This window comes from Lathamus discolor, chromosome 4, assembly GCF_037157495.1.
Source record: "Lathamus discolor isolate bLatDis1 chromosome 4, bLatDis1.hap1, whole genome shotgun sequence".
In the NCBI taxonomy this organism is placed as follows: domain Eukaryota; kingdom Metazoa; phylum Chordata; class Aves; order Psittaciformes; family Psittacidae; genus Lathamus; species Lathamus discolor.
Window position 1 is genome coordinate 11,613,211 of NC_088887.1, and position 17,484 is coordinate 11,630,694.

Consider the following 17,484-nt stretch of genomic DNA (forward strand, 5'->3'; position numbering starts at 1 on the left):
CTCAGATTTGCTCATCTCATGCCATTTTATTAGAGTGAAGAGAGGATTTATGTAGGTAACAGTCAAGAGGTTGGATTTGCTGCACAATAACTGTCTATATAGACCATTTAGCTTGCTATCACATGCTGCAGTGTGCCTGAAAGTACTTTTGTCCATATATATAAGGTCTGTAGTTTATATGGAGCTAAACTCTGACTATGCTGTGTGTTCACATGAGAGTTGGCTGTCGGTGCAGCTCTGCTGTGTTTCACAGATGGTGACCCTAAGGTACTTGCAAAAAGCCACCCTCGTCCTTAATGACAGCCCAGATAGGCAGAGGTAGTGGGTAAAAGTGATGAAAAGCAGTAGGGTTTTCCATGTGTGTTGAATCAGAGACTGACGAGACGAGAAGCAGGTCATTAATGTCAGACCATCACCTGCTGTCTGTATGAGCTTAATGTAGATAAGTGGGTATAAGGGTTGCGTGGTTTTAGTCTAGATCCCAGTTGCAAGACAGGGCCTTAGATCAACGCTTTGAACCCATAAACTGCTGAGCTCCCACTGTGTTATTGACACTAGTAACTGCAACACATAGCCTGCCACTTCTGAGCTTTTTTTAGGCCAAAAACTCTAGTTAAAATAGCACTTAGTTTGAGCAAGAGGCTTCTGTTGTGGGTGGGAGTCATGCTGGGGGCAATATTAGCATCGTACTGTCAAAGACATTGCAGTGAAGACAAGACCCCAAAAGTAAGTTAACTCTCCGAGACTCAGTACAGTCGTTGGCTTCTTTTACAGTCCTGTTAGGGGGAGTTCAGTCAGGCCACTACCACTACTGTGGTAGTTCTAACTCGATGTGTCTGTCCTATGGGGTATCCCTTGAAACTGCTCTTTGTCAGGCTTTTGCTTCTGGGAAGTACGGTAATGTATGGAATCTGCTACATACTGTTTATAAGTTAGAACTTGATTTTATTGGCTAACTGAATCCTTGTATCTTGTGACAATCTTTTTCTGTGCTCTGCATCATGCCAAAGAGACAGGGGAGTGGTGTTGGCATATCTTTGTATGAATAGGTCTGTCATTAAATATTTGAAATAGAAACATCTGAAATAGATCTTGCCTAAGAAGAACAATGGGACAACTAGAGAAAGCCAGTTTTCTCCAAATTTGCTTTTGGGGGCTGGAGTTTTGAGCAAATAGAAGAAAAGAACAAAGAGACCAGGTATTAGTGCAGGGCTTAAAACCAACAAACCCTGGGAGGTGCAAAGAAAGTTGAGAGAGGAGAGGGGAGGGGAGGGATACTTAGCAAAGGCAGGGGTTTTGTTTCCTTCATTTGTTTGTTTTAATAACTAAGACCAGCTAAGGGTGAAGGAAGCTGGTAGTAGAGGATTCAGAGTCCCTCCTTTGGAAGAGGCACTGTGTTTAGCAAAGGGAAACTCTATGTGGATCTGAGTCCGAGCTAGTGCTGAGGATGCTGAGGCATGGAAGTGCATTTGGGTATTTTCTGTTTCCTCTGATCTCTAAATCTGTATTTTTATTTCGTGAAGAGCGAGGGAGTCAGTCATCCTCCTTGGGCACTTAGCCTGTGGAATCTTACTGTTAGCAGGGGGGTATAGACAGCCTTAGCTTGAAGGCACATGCAAGACAAAGGAGAGAGTTCAACTCCTTTCAGATTGTGGAAGGTGTTAGCACATGTGCCCAGTGTGCAGAACCGTCAACAGCCTGCTTGGTGTGCAGCAGGAAACACTCTGTTAGAGGTAATTGTAGTTCAAGGCTTTTGAACAAGACTTTGTATTTCTCTCGTATAGTAATAACCTTTTTGTAAAGGTACACAATCCAAACTCCTTTTGTTTTAGCTGCCCTATCTCTTCCCAAATAGCTCTCCCCAAATCTAATACTTTAAAAAGCCTACAGGTGAAGTAATCCCAACAGTTCTCCCCAAGGCTTTCCCCGTCTCTGCTTTGTGAAGTGTGGCATCCGATGTTGTAGTAGGCAGTTTCAAGTTCCAGTTACAAAGTGCTTTCGTGTGGGACTAAGCAGTACGGTTGTTTGAATCCTTGGACTTCTGCTCCAAGCACTGCGTTCAGAAATTCACTTTACAAGAAACAAAAATTGTTTGGTTCTTACTGAGATTCTGTCTATGTTACAGAAAATCCTTCACCAAATGGCATGGGAGACAACCACTTCTCATAGCACTGAAATAGCCAGGGAATGCCAGTCACTGGGAATGATTTGCTGTCACTGTTAAAGGCTTAGCTGTACTTCAGCTCTCCTCTTGGTCTTTCTAAGTGAATATTTTCATATGTTGGCACTCTTGCTGCTACCTGATCTAGGTGAAATCCTGAATTCTTCCCATTCCAGGCTAGGATTTGTCTCACAGATTTGGTCAAGCTTCACCTGACTTCGTGGTATTTTGCATTTTATTCCTTTAGAAATATATGGGCAATGAGCAAGAGCCTTCTGAGTCGTTGGAGCAAACGGTTAAAGAAAAAGGAATTCCTAGATGTTTAATCTTATTAATATCAACTGCTCTTACATTTCTCTGCCAGTTAAGTTGAAGCTTACAAGGACAGCTTCCCGTACTTCTCCTTACTCCAGATTCTTCTGTGGGACTCTCTGTGACTTTCAGTTTGCTGCTTTATTCTGCTCAGAACTGGTTTTGATACTTCCCCAAATCACAATAGTAATTATAAGGGTACTTCACCTGACAAAATGTGTTATTTTGTTATTAACAAAATGACTGTTTGAAAAAGTCTCTTACCTTCATACATCTGTAAGTTCCACCAGTTCTTGGACAAGCATAACATACCAGCTGGATTATTAATAATATCAGGCTCTCACTGATACATTGATAGCGTTGCAGAGGTAGTATAAGCTTCTGAGACTCACTAAAGAGTACTGAAGGTCAGGACTAGAATCACCAAAAAAACACCTAGTGGTGTTCTCTTCTAAAAAATAAAAGGAAAAAAAACCCACCCCAAACCTCAAAAAAAAAACTTCCAGGACTTTTATTTATTTTCATCATTCATATTTCCAGATAAAGCTTTTTGGCATTTGTGGAACAGAAATGCTTTTGTTTCAAACTTTTCTCTCAAAAATGTATTCTATGTTCTAATATTAAAATTTAAATCAAAACTGAAAGTAACAATCAAAACAAAATTATTTTGTCAAAACAAAACAGTCAATTGATTGAAATGATTTTATTTTTGTTTCATGGGCAACTTTGCAATGCAGTGTTTAATTCAACTGTGAAGCAAAAGCAGATTTCAAAGTCTGTAGCTACCCTGTAAAGCAGAAATGTTTCGTGGTCTTTGGGCTTTTCTAGGTGGCACTTAGAAGAATACTTCATCAGAATTCTACTAAATCTGTTTTTAAAAAATCTATTAAATCTGTCTTAAAAAAAATCTACTAAATCTGTCCTATTAAAAAGTATTTTGTAAATAAATTTGTATTTAAAACAAATTTCAGAATGTGTGAGGACCCTCAGACCGTGCTGAGGTCTTCTCACATTGTTATAATGTGACTTTCTGTAATAATCAGAATCTGTCTCTGCAGCCACTTGTATTTCTCCCCTGGAAATACATTCTGTGTTTTAGCTCAGCAGATTGGGAAGCCTTTGATACCATTTCAGCTCTCCTGGCTCTCTCTCTGTAGCCTGGTGATGGACCAAACCTTTCAAATTCTGGGTGCCTATCTCAGTGCAATTGCTTGCAAAATTAGCAAACAGTTGAATGTAACGATAGTGTGAGTATAAGGCATATACAGTTAATACTGGTATACTCACTTCCATTTGATGCTTCTTAAATTTGATTTAAAAGGGACCTTCCCTTAGTAGAGTGCTTTCCAGTTATCATTTTGAGTCTTTCCTTGTCCTACATAACACCCAAAACATTCTTTTTTTTTTTTTCCTAATGCTTTGAAAGATTTTCCTCTCCATTCTCACATAGTATCCGTAAACTTTAATAGTGAAGTTCTGGCAGCAGCCTTGTCCAGGGCCACAGTATGGTATATGCCTTGGAGGCATATTACTTCAGATTATGTTTGAATTCTTCAGCGTTGGCCTAAATCAGTGGGAGCACCGTCCAAAAGAAAACCATGAATTTAAGGGGAGTATTTTGGACAAATAGGGCAAGGGTGAAGGTTAAAAGCAAAGAACTTTATTGCTTGAAAAGGTAAAGCATCTGACTTTGTCTTAGCAGTGTAATGATACTTATTTTTTGAACAAGGACCGAGGTACAAACCAGCTCTACTGATGTGCTACTTTGGCTATTCAGATCTCGCTTCCTTACATATTACATATGTAATCACATATTACATATTTCTTACATACAAAGTCATATTCCTTAGGAACAACAGCGCTTCAGCTTTTGTAAGCTAGGTATAGAGCAGTTAATGTCCCATCACTGATTCCAGGGAAATTGTGGCTCTACAAACTTAGGAGTTCTCACTCTGGCTGGAGGTAAACACAAGATGACAAAGTCGTACAAACGTAAAAGCTTTTCCATTCGTTTGACCACCTAACCTTTTGTTTCTGTTCTTCAAACCTGGAAAAGAGGTATTTTGTGATACAGAAAAGCTGCTTTAGAATAAATATGTACTTGGACAGTAGTGTAGCTGGCTCAGTTACAGGCCTAGACAAGACAGGCAGGAAAACATGCTTTGTCAGACAGCTGTCTCCTGATTTCATCAGATTTTTCTTTATGTGACTAAGCACGTCACCTGCTCTATCAGTATAGATTGAATTTAGTCTTAAGAAGGCTGATTTAATCCATAAATACAGTTTTCACTGACCTTGGACATGAAAAGCTGGACTATTCATTTAAAAATATAAAAATAAAAGCTCCTCCACCTCAGAGCTCTACAAATAAATAAATAAAACAGTTTATGTTGTGGACACGCTCACAGTATTTCCTGCGCACTAGTGGAGCAGCACACATCAAAAAGATAATAATATAAGCAGTAAAATATCCCAAGCAAACAGAAAGCATCTGTAGATCTTGCCTAGCTGGCTAATACTGTCAGGATGGTTGTTTTTAGCTTATCATGCCATTAATGCTTTGCAAATGTATATGGGCATGCTGAGGGTTGGCCAGGAGTTGAACTCTCTTTATAATGGTTATATTCAGTTGCTGCATTGTGCCTGAATGCCTACAGACATGTAAGAGGACAAGAAAGGTACTCCAGAAACTATTAGCCCATGCAGGATGTAGTCTACCAGCTCTAGTCACAGGAGAATGTAACATGTTATAAATAGGATGTAAAGAAACACACATTTATAAAGGTGTTTGGAGGAATCTTGGGATATAGCTGAGGTGTTTGTTAGCTGTTACCCCAGGATTGATAGCCTATATCCCTTTTGTTGTGCTACTGCCCTTAATAAATAAAACATCAAGCTTAGAGATGTGGTTTAACTGGAAAGATTTGTATTGCTAAAAACGTGTTGCAGATCTAAAGAGAAAGCTTTCACTTTTCATTCAGCATCTCTTCTCTTCCTCTCTATTTGTAAGAGTCAAATACTGACACATCACTCTAGACTTTCACTTCTACCTGATACTCACTTGCCAGTCTGTCTTCAGAAAGTCAAGGCCATTTCTGGAGCATAGAGGAGTGAAGATCTGAAGGGTACAGACAGGAGGAAATGACTATGGTTTTCAAGTGAGCAGTGCTTCACTGTATATAACATTTATTGTAGAAGAAAAGATGAAGTTGCTTTGGAACATGTATCGAGCCTGATCTAAATTCTCCTGTTGGCTTTAGCAGGCTGCGGATCAACTCGATATTGGAAATTCTCCATTAAAACCGCTGGATGCAGTCAGAACCCGTGAATGTCGTTCAAGTTATTGCAGCCTGTGCTGCCTTCAGCACAGACTCAATGTTGGCAGTACTGCTGCTGTGAGTGCAGAGATGGGGAAACTTCTGATGTTAACTTCTTATTAAGTGTTACTTGAAGGAATACTCTCTTGGAGTATGAGTTTTGGGAACCCTGAGATTTCCTGATCTGCTTTTGTATCTTTCCTTACTGTCTCTTGTGATAAATGGGATGCTTTGCTGGAAAATTGAGATTGGAAGCAATTTATTTGAAGGGGTTCCTTACAGGATGATGTTGGCAACACAGGTACTAGAGTCCTATTATGAAGGCAAAGAGACTTTCTCAAAAGTTAATTTGGTATCAGTATGTCATGGATTGTAGCGCTTCCAGAAGTATTCTTATTCACAGATCCTGACAGTCCAATGTCACTAGAGATCCTGTTGCACATAGCATTGCTTCCAGTGGTAACTCCTAGATAAGAGTGATGAGTTATTCCCACTATGGCTCCAACAAAACCAATAGCAGTACACCAGACATAGAATTGGCTCATCCTGTCTTCTGCTGTGCATTCGGGTTAATTTTGGATTCCCTTTTGAGGTTCAATTGTGTAATAGTGCTGCAGTGTGAGCTTCAGAAATTGCTGTTTTCTGACTTGGGAATGACAAATTTCATAATATATTCTCTAATTCCTATTTCTATAGCAGTTCATTAAGCATCTTCACTTAGAGTTTTCTAGTATTCAGTGAGAAATGTGTTTGCCAATAGGGTCCTTCATTAAGAAGCCTGTTGCACAAGTCCTCTGGTCATTGCATTATACAAGAAGTTAAAATTTTTATGATTGAAAATTCTGATCTAAGTATGAGATTGCTGTATTTATGGGAAAATCGTGATATGATCTTCCTGTTATATGGGGCGTTTAAGAGATCCTGAAATATCTTTTAAAGGTGAAACAATAGGAAGCTGCTTACCTCATGACATCATAAGGTAAAATAAGGTCATTAAAAAAGTCATGGTTGCAACTCCAGCAACAGATCTGAACAAGTTATTTGCAACAAAAAATTCAGTTGCCAAATACAGCTTTTCTTGTCCTGTCAAATATGCACAAGTTGATCAGTCTCTGATTCAGGAATCGTTGGAATTTATTTGATGCCTACCCTCAAAACTTACATTCTGTGTACTTTCGGTAAATGGAGGTGAAAGAGGAATGGCTGTGGTTTTAAGACTATTTGAAAAAGCCTATTCTGTAGTTTTCCTCTCTGGCATCCATCTTGTAAATTTGCATTGCATGATGCCAGGCATTTAGGAATCTATAGTTTTGATAAAAGAGTGTAACAAGTTCAGTCTTCATAGAAGAGTTAATATTCACACAACAGGAGTTAATGTTTAGCAGGTAGGAGGCTTTGCACAGGTTCCTGAATCCTCACACGTCCTTCACATTACATTTATGTTATTAACCCTGTGACTGAAATGGTACATGAGGTACAAAATGGGATAAAGGAGATCCTGATGCTGCATGGGCAATGCGGGTAACGGGGTGTGATTATTTCATGAATGCACTGATTCGGAAGATCAGCGTGAAGCTAGATGCTTCTGTTCACTGCACGCAATGGCAGAAACATGTCAGAAGTTGTTGCTGGTAGTGCTGCATTCATAAAAGGAGCATGGCATTCGCTTTCCAACCACCAGGGAGTAAAGGGAAGACAGAGAGCTGCAGACATCTGTTGTTGTGTTTGGTTACCTACCCCTGTTCCTGGAGATTTTGAAGTAGGATTTGGAAAGCACATATGACAGGCATTGTTTATGACCATGCTTTACAATGCCCTACTGACTCCAAAGAGCCCAAACTTGGACCTCCATAATTTAGCCAGCGATACACACAGGGCACTCTCGGTGAAAGGGCTAGGAACAAAACTTAGTTCCTGGTTTCCTGCCTATTATTTAGTACGTATCTGATTTGAAATCTGTTTTGCTCCTACCCGTGCGTGCATATTCCTCGGCACATGTGTTTCTTGCCATTATGGGGCAGATCCCATAGATTTTCTGCGTCATTAGTAGAAAGAGCCAGTCATTAAAAAAAAAAGCAAGCTTATTTGCCTGAGCTGCTAAGATTTTTTTCTCACAGTTCTGCCTGTGGCGCCTGTCACTAGCAGTCAAATAAGGACAATTTTACCATTCTCTCCTGCTGCTCTAATTTTTTTTTTCAGTGCCAGTACATGTATTTGTTATTCTTTATAACTCCCTTTGAAGTTGGGAATCCAAGGGGAATCTAAAACCGACCAGATGTTTCTGCTGCTGGAGACGCAGAAGACAGCAAGGATTAAGTTTAACCGAAACTTAGCTTTCTCCTAAACTCGTTATAGTGAGAATTCTTCCTCAGATAGATTTATTTATTATTTATATTTGCACTTGCCATCCTGAGTAGGTGATACCTCAAGTCATCTTGCCCAGGAGGAAAAATGGATGATTTATCCAAGTAAATAGTGTATCAGCAGCTGCCTGCGTTGATTTCCCTTATGGGGTTTCAGTTCCATTACACTGCATATTTCCCACCCACACTCTTTATACAGCATTTCATGTTGAGGAAAATCATTCCCATCTCTGTAACTTCAGAGGACAGATATGCGGAACCATCCAGAGGGAGGGCAGTGTAACTTGTGCGTGCGTGGGGAGCGGTGACATACTTAAGAAGGTACTGGCCAGACAGCAGTATGAGATTTTAACTCCTTCTCTTGTTATGGATGGAAGATCAGAGAAAGGAGTAGAAGTCAGAATGGGAGGAGACTGGCTATGGGAAGGAAGGGATGTGCTAACCTCCTAGAAGTGGGGGCAGAAGTCATCTCTCAGGAGGGAGAGGATGGAAAGAAATGCTATTGCTGACTTTTGAGTTCAAGTTAGATGCTTTTGAAGATGCAAGATCAGAAAAAATTAAGTTTTAAAATAGTCTGTGATATGAAACGCATTCGATAGTCCTGTGGGGTGCCCTTGTCCAGTTTCTTCAATGGGAGATCCTGCTGGCCTGCTTCTGCAGTAATTGCCACAGGACAAAATAGCACATGGTCAGACCTCATGGAAGGCCAAATGGGAAGGCAACAAATAGAAGAGGGCCTTGGTCTCTCTATACCTTAGGCATGGCTTAAGCAAAAGTTTGGATCTGCTTCCAGATTTTAAATACCCCAGATTTCTTGAGTTGCCAGGTTATCTCATCTAAGTTTGTGGGACAGCCTGTCCCATGCCTGTCCATCACACCCATATATAGCTGTTCAGTGTGCCAGTCGCTTTCAGCCAAGTCAGAAAGAACAGAAAAGATAATCCATTTCCTACAAAACAGGGATCTAAGGAGGGGAGAAAAATTCCAATCAGTGCCCCTGTTGAGGGAAAGACAAGCAGAACTTGCCAGCTAAGCATGTTCTGCGGAGGACAGCTGGCTGGCCAGCACAGGCTCTGCTCCAGAGGAGCCACAGCGCATGCTGTCTTTTTCTCACTAAGAAATTTATCTTTGTTATAGGAGAGGACATCAGCAGTAATTGCATTCGTATTGTGTAGAGCTCATAGGCTCTGTTTGCAGGTCTGTAGTAAGGCAGGCATTGTCAGTACTTGTTCCATGTCTGAACGTTTTGTCTTCTTTAAAGTCCAGCCCTCTTTTTTGCTGGTAAGTTGAGGTGCGTCTCTGGCTGATAGAGTTTTCCCTTTCCTCTCTGCTGTGGGGTTACAGGAGCTTTACCTTGATTTCTCTCTATATGGCTTCTCTTTATGTTTCACGCCAAATCTCACTGCTTCTCAACTCTGGATGTCACAGCCACCATAATTGAGAAATAGTATCGGGCTCTGCCCAAGTTACTATTTAATTGGCCAGATGGATCGCTAACGCCTTCACTGAGGCACTGTCCTCCATCATTAGCTGTTGGAGTTGGCTCCTAATATTGCAAGGCCCTGCACACCACCCTGATTTGTTTTTAAACAGGAAAATCAAAACCTTGGTAATTATATAGAGCCTCCTAATAATCATCAGGTAAAAACGCATGCACTGTAACAAGCTCTGTTCAGAACAGCAGAAGGGACTGGAGAAAATAATTTGCTAGTGCCTACACTTATTTAAAGCTGCTTTTCTGTTTTTAAAATATAAAAAGAATTCATGTCCTGGGAACACTGGGGGATTTTGGGTGCTCTGTGAGGTTTTGAGGAAAGGTAAAAAGAAAAGAAAGCAATCATGTGCTTATAATTTTGTATTTTTAGGACCTCAATTTCCCAGCTTTATATTAAAGGCAAACAGGTTAAAATCAGAGAGTTTTGGACCTACATATTTTCTCCTCTTATTTTTTTGTCAAGACATGAAGGCAGATGGTATGAAAAGCATTTATATTGGTCTCTCTGCTGACGGAGCTTAACCTAATAATCCAGGACTTGGAACTGGGTGCTTCGATAAAAACACTTTCCGAGAGATTTTTCCATTCAAAACACCAGGAGAAGTTGTTTAATTGACAACATCAGAAATTAGTATCCTGCCAGCACTACATCTCGTTGCACCTTATTACTCAGAACAAAAGACTAATACATACTCATTCCAACCATGACAGTTTTTGATGGTTTTTTCCTAAATTAAACCAAAGATGAAGTTGAAATGGTTTACCACAGGACTGGGACAGTGAAAACAGGGGAAGTCCCAATTCCATGTGTGCTGGGTTGACCTGTGGCTGGACCGCCAGGTGCCCACCAAATCTGCTCTGTAACTCCCCTCTTCAGCTGGACAGGGGAGAGAAAATACAACAAAAGGCTCATGGGTTGAGATAAGGGCAGGGAGAGCTCACTCACCAGCTGGCATCATGGGCAAAACAGACTGGGCTTGGGGAAATTGCTGTAATTTATTGCCACTCACATCAGAGTAGGGTAACGAGAAATAAAACTAGATCTTGAAAACAGCTTCCCCCCCAACCCAGGCTCAACTTCATTTCCAATTCCCTCTTCCTCCTCACCCCTCCGAGCAACACAGGAGGTTGGAGAATGAAGGTTGTGGCTGGTCCATCACACATTGTGCCTGCTGCTCCTTCTTCCTCAGGGAGGACTCCTCACACTTGTCCCCTGCTCCAGCATGGGGTCTCTCCCACAGCAGACAGTCCTCCATGGACTTCTCCAGTGTGAGTCCTTCCCACACGATGCAGTTCTTCATTGCTCCAGCATGGGTCCCTTCCACAGGATGCAGTCCTTCAGGGTCACTGCTCCATTTCTCCTCCTTCTGCGCTGACCTTGGTGACTGCAGGGCTGTTGTGCTCCTATATTCTCACTGCTCTTTTCACCAGCTGCAGTTGCCGTTGTGCTGTTTTCCCCCACTTCTTAAACACATTAGCATCAGAGGTGCTACCACCATCACTGGTGATGGTCTCAGCCTTGGCCAGTGGTGGGTCTGTCTTGGAGCTGGCTGGCATTGGCTCTGTTTGACATGGGGAAAGCTTCTGGCAGCTTCACACAGAAGCCGCCTCTGTAGCCGCCGTGCTACCAAAACCTTACCACACAAACCCAATACACCATGTCAGTTACCACTTCGTCCTAGTTTAAGCACTTGACTCTTGTCTGGTGATTGCTCCGTTTTCTTGTTTTTTATAGCGTGCTAGATACTTTGAAATTTGCAGACATAGGTCAGTCTTTGAAATGAAGAAATCTCAGCTCTGGAAATGCCAAATTAAACTGTGATTCTGAGTTCCCCTTAATTGCGAGCAGCTTCAAGTACAGAAAAAGCAGCACTCCGGTGTGGTTCCCCTTCATTCAGCTTCAGTCTGAACTTCACCTCATAACCCAGCTGTAATGGAACAAACTGGAAGACCAATGTATACGAAGATAAGATGGTTCACATCTGAAATTTGGAGCTCAGGTCTGTGTGGACCCCACCTGTGTTCGCAGATTTTTGTATGTGTGTGTTCTTGAGACATTGCATTCAAAATATATACAGGAAGCCAAGCCTAGCTGAGAAGATTATAACTTGTAAACATTCTCCTCTGTATGTTTTGATAGAATGGTATGGGGGCGGTGGGCAGGGCTGTGTATTTAAAAGATAGTTTTGTGCTTTCGTAACACAATCCATAGTCCTTGTGAGACTTAGTTCTGATTAAAGATATTCAGGTGTGCAATGGAAGTTAACAAATAACGAAATGGGTTTCTTAGCATTGTGACACAAACACTCCAGAGCAGCCTGACCAAGAGGGACAGGATACATTGCTGTTTTCTTGGATCAGTTTGTTGTTTGTTTTTTCTCATAGCTGCTGTATAGTGGCTTTATAAGTTACTCATTGTGTCATTTACAGTTGTTTCCTTCCATATATGAGCGCTGCAGGGAAGAGCGTGCAGTGGAAAGGGCCAGTTCTGCAAACAGCAAGTGCAAGGACATGGCTTACCTACTGTCAGCAACATACTGTCTTACAATGCAAACAGCAAATCTCTCTTTTGTAGTCTTGGGTATTAGGGTATAGAGGGAGTGAGTCCAAATCAACAGGGAGCCAGAGGGTAGATTGCACATCTGACTGTGAGAGTCATCAGCAGGCCAAGTACTCCATCAGGCCAGTTGGAAAAGCATCTTGTTGCTCAGAGGTAGGGCTGGATTTATGTTCTGCCCAGCATGTTCATTTAAGAGAGGGAAGATTAGATAGCCCACAATATAGCTGTTGATACCCTTGAGCATCAAGGGTTTACTAGTCCTTTCTGCTGTGCTCAGGGTAGTGAGTGTGGGGGTAGGATAAAGATTTGAATGCAGCCCAGTACCCCCAGTCCGGCTGAGTTATTCCAACGAAGTAGCACAGACCTCTGTGGAGCACATTCTCCTCTGATTCACATGCATTTGTGTTCTGTTGGTCTTGGAAAACATTGTGCCTCCTGTGATCACTTTCTCAAACGACGCTCCTACTTCCCTCATGATTTAACAGCTGCCTTGCAGTTGTGTTTCTTAGATCTACCTTTCTTAGATCTCCAGTTTGCCCCATGGCCTCTTTCATCTTCCTTTCCCAGGGCCCAGGACAGATTCTGAGCTTCCTGCTAGCTTGCTGTTGCCTTGTATCTGCCCTCAGACTGGGGGTGCTGGTATTCTGACGGTCTACCCAAATCCTTCGTTGCTCAGAGGAAATAATAACTCTCATTCAGATGCTTTCTTAGCATTTATTGTGACATCCAAAGACAAATGCAAACTCATCTCTAGAATCATTATTCTCTTTGAAGAACAACGGATTGTCAGGGGAGACATTTTTTGTGCGGATTCACTTAGAAGTTCTGTCCCCCAGTGTGGTTCTCCAGCTGCCCCTGTCATATCTTCTGTTGTTGTTTATCCAACTTTTAATAATTTCCTTTTCATGCTAGAAAGGGCCACATAATTTTCTCTCTGCGTGTGCATGTATTTGTATCTACTTCATGTTTTTTCATTCCTTTCAATTCATAACATACAAAACATATAGGAAAAGGCATCCATCGCACTAAGTGCATGTATTATTTATGCATGTCTGATATATACTTTGGCCTAAATTTCATTAAATGCCTAGGGATTTTGTGCGCCTCCACTTTAAGTGCTTTCTTACAGTCTTTAAGATATCTCTTAATCACCTCACATCATAATTAATTTTTGGAAGAGACATACTGATATGTGAATAGCCAGGCTACACCTACTCCTATGAAACAAATGGAGGGAAAACTTGTTGGGACTACTGAAAGAGATAGAGATTATGGATATTGTTCTACTTAATCAAAAGGAAGAATATCACTTAATCATATATTACCAACAGCATTGCTTCCCACACTTGAACATCAGCTTATTTATGTTTTCTGGATCACAAAAGTTACTTTGAAGCACTGGTATAATAGAATCATAGGATCATATAATAGTTTGGGTTGGAAAGGACCTTAAGTTCATCAGTTTCCAGCCCCCCTGCTGTGGGCAGGGACACCTCACACTAAACCATCCCACCCAAGGCTCTGTCCAACCTGGCCTTGAACACCGCTGGGGATGGGGCATTCACAGCTTCCCTGGGTAGCTCATTCTGGTGCCTCACCACCCTCACAGTCAAGAACTTCTTCCTTATATCCAGTCTAAACTTCCCCTGTTTAAGTTTTAACCTGTTACCCTTTGTCCTATCCTCTACAGTCCCTCCTGAAGAGTCCCTCCCCAGCATCCCTATAGGCCCCCTTCAGATACTGGAAGGCTGCTATGAGGTCTCCACGCAGCCTTCTCTTCTCCAGGCTGAACAGACCCAACTTTCTATGTGGCTTTGGTTAAATCAGTTTGACTTTAGTCTCATCTCCATTTCAGATGGGAGATCAGGCCTGGCCTGAAACCAGCCCAAGGTGGTGTGAAAAACTGCGTAGCTTAATTTGCTCTATTAGCATAACACCTAAAAGTGTTAAGATGAGATCAGCACAAGGCTTGCCATTACAGCAGAGTGCACAAATACGAGGGTGGAAAATTGCTCAGAGAAACTGTCATTCAAGTTCTCTAGGTAAAGTGGGAATGTTGTTTATTCTCCTCTGAATAACAACGGCACCTTTACTTGTAACAAAAGAAACGGAGAATGCCCTTCGGACTTGACAGTCTCCAGTGAAATAAATGTTTAAGCAATGGCTAGCTTTCTAAAAATGTGATGACTTGCAAGAAATCAGATACAACATCACTGATTAGGGGTGGGGGTGAGAGGGAGAGGAAAATCTGTGTGGAACTTTAGAAAGTGCCGCACATCTCCCGCTGGATTGAGCAGGATTTTTGTTGCTATCCTTAAAGTTTTGTGTCCCTAAGAAAACCCCATGCAGCATGCATTTGGGAGAAAAACAGGACAGTGATGTTGTCAAGGTACTAACCTGAAACATATAAGCCCTGGGCTGTTTCCTATGCTCTGCCACCACTCTCCCAGAGGACGCTGGGGAAGCAGCTTGCTCTGCCTCCTGCGGGCAGGGAGATGGAGGTGCTGGAGGTCAAGAGTTGCTCAGGAGCAATGGTAAGAGTAGCCTTCCAAGGACGTTAGATACCAAGGCTGGATCTGGTGAATGATGTTGATTGAACTGAACGTAGAAAGCATAGATCTGTGACGAAAATGGTTCCTCATATAGGGATCTGGGGTGTGTGCACCAGGTACGTGCCTGGCTTTTCTTTCAGTGTTTTGTTTAAGATTTGCACAAAAGTGCTAGTAGTAAAATGGTGATTTTTGTTCCTGCATCAACAGAAGTGTAATCTATGTATTGTATTTATAAAACAAGGATTTTGCATGCATGAAGGGCATTGATTGATCTGTGTTATATAACCATAGATACTTTTTGGTTTCCTTTTCCTCCTCTTCCTGTGTGTATGCTTCACAAAGAACTTACTAAAGCAGGTACAGTTATGAAGATTTTAGCTTTAATCTACACGAGATTTTTAAATTTTTCTCACCTCATAACATATTTAACTGCTGCTTTAAAAGCAAAGAGGAATTCTGTGGCTGGGAACAGACGAATATGAAAGGTGTAGTAGCCTTCCTGTGAGAGGAATACGATAATATTCACTGACAGAGGAACTATGAAGAACAATTATCCCAAGCTGTGTCTTTCAGACAATGCTGTCAGATTTTCCATTTCCATGAGCACAGCTGGGCATGTGGTGCCAGGGTGAGAAATTCCACAGTGGCTAGAGGCTGAGTGCGTTGGGTGCCGGCCTGGCCAGCAGTGCTGGAAATCAGGAGCTGAAACTGGAAACAAAAGAAAGATGACTTTCTACAGTTTGAGACTGTAAGAAAACAGGTTTGGAACATAAGGAGTCTTTGAAAGATTCCCCTTCCTGGACTGCTGCTTCTCAGAGACTGAGTTTGATTGTCACGTTCAGGTTCTTAACATGTATGTACCGGCTTTAGAAGACATTTATTTGCATCTCTGCCTTTGGCTAAGGATTTGGTCTTGTTCAAATTTGCAGCTTACTTATCTCTCTCTCTTAAGCTTGGTGGTTTATTTGCTTAGTTATTGACTTTTCTCTACTACTGGTACTTTACCTGGGATTTTTTCATGGTTGAGGTTTGTTGTTGTGGTGTCTTTATTTAGGTAATTGTTTGGGGTTTTTTGTGGGGAAGGTTTGGGAGTTGATGGGGTTTCTGGTAACCAATGTTCACGCCCAACGTTAGCTCTGAGGGATAAGGAAATCATAGAATCATAGAATAGTTAGGATTGGAAAGGACCTCAAGATCATCTAGTTCCAACCCCCCTGCCATGGACAGGGACACCTCACACTAAACCATCCCACACAAGGCTTCATCCAACATGGACTTGAACACCGCCAGGGATGGAGCACTCACAACCCCCCTGGGCAACCGATTCCAGTGCCTCACCACCCTAACAGGAAAGAATTTCCTCCTCATATCCAATCTAAACTTCCCCTGTTTAAGTTTTAACCCATTACCCCTTGTCCTGTCACTACAGTCCCTGACAAAGAGTCCCTCCCCAGCACCCCTATAGGCCCCCTTCAGGTACTGGAAGGCTGCTATGAGGTCCCCACGCAGCCTTCTCTTCTCCAGGCTGAACAGCCCCAACTTCCTCAGCCTGTCTTCATACGGGAGGTGCTCCAGTCCCCTGACCATCCTCATGGCCTCCTCTGGACTTGTTCCAACAGTTCCATGTCCTTTTTATGTTGAGGACACCAGAACTGCACACAATACTCCAGATATGATGCAGGTCATCCTCTGATGGGCGCCGAAGTCTTGAGTTCTAGTTGGATATGGAGTTTCGGTCCCATCTGCTTCCTTTGGGGCAGCCAAGGATATAAATTTTCTGTCTTATATGTGTAATAGTGTTTATATTAGGTAGACTTCCAGGTGATAAAGTTGGTTGCATCGGAGAGGCAAAAATGTGGAGAGGTTCTGAACAAGCAAGAGGGGAGACAGAGAATTCTCATTTGCTAGTGCTCCAGGTGCTAGGGCCTGTTTCCCTTGTGTACAACATGTTTTATATATTGTTTGGAATATATAATGGTATAGCCATATGTTACACGTTCTGTTTGGAGCACTATGTACTGTTCTTCCTAATTTTGGGGGTTTCTAGTTGTTTAAGGATGGTTTACTGGACACTTGAGTTTGCTAATCTTTGGGACTCTATCTAAAAGATTACCTTCTTCAGTGATTATATGGATTGCTTGTTATATCAGCTTACTTCAACTTTTACCTACTGCTTTGTCTTAGTGCTTGGAAGGAATGGTCTCTTTTCTCATTCTTTGTATGAGTTGTTTCATAGAGCTGTTCCCTGGCCTACCTTTTAATGTTTTCTGATTTCTCCTTTGAAAAGTTGGGAATTCTGGATAATCCCCTTGTCAGTCAGACAGCTCAAATAACAGACCCCAAAATGTAGGCTGTTAATTATTTTTCAGTGCAATGGCAATGTAATGTGTGACAACGGAGCTTTTTGGTAACAAGCAAAATCATTTTGGACATACTGAAGATGAGAGTGATTAGCACTTAAATAACACCATGCTTCTGAGGATATCAAAACAATTCAGAGCATTTAATGAAGGAGGCCTTCCTTATATACCCGAAGGATGTACATCACTGCTACTAGCTTTCTTCATAGAAACGAGAGAGGAAACTGGTTCAGGGAGAGGTGAGGGATGAGGCAAAGTTATAATTAGTGGCTATATTGTCTGGCGACAATCTCAGTCAAACACAGACCAAAAGACTGTGTTTTAGTCCTTTGCGTGAATCCTGGAGGGGGGCCCATTGCCAACA

At 41.8% G+C, this 17,484-nt stretch overlaps 1 protein-coding gene across 15 annotated transcripts in view; it reads left to right on the plus strand.

Annotated features, from left to right (window-relative positions):
• Positions 1 to 17,484, plus strand: part of ZBTB20 (zinc finger and BTB domain containing 20) — a 490,951-nt gene that overhangs the window by 253,545 nt on the left and 219,922 nt on the right. The gene's annotated exons all lie outside the window — the stretch shown is intronic.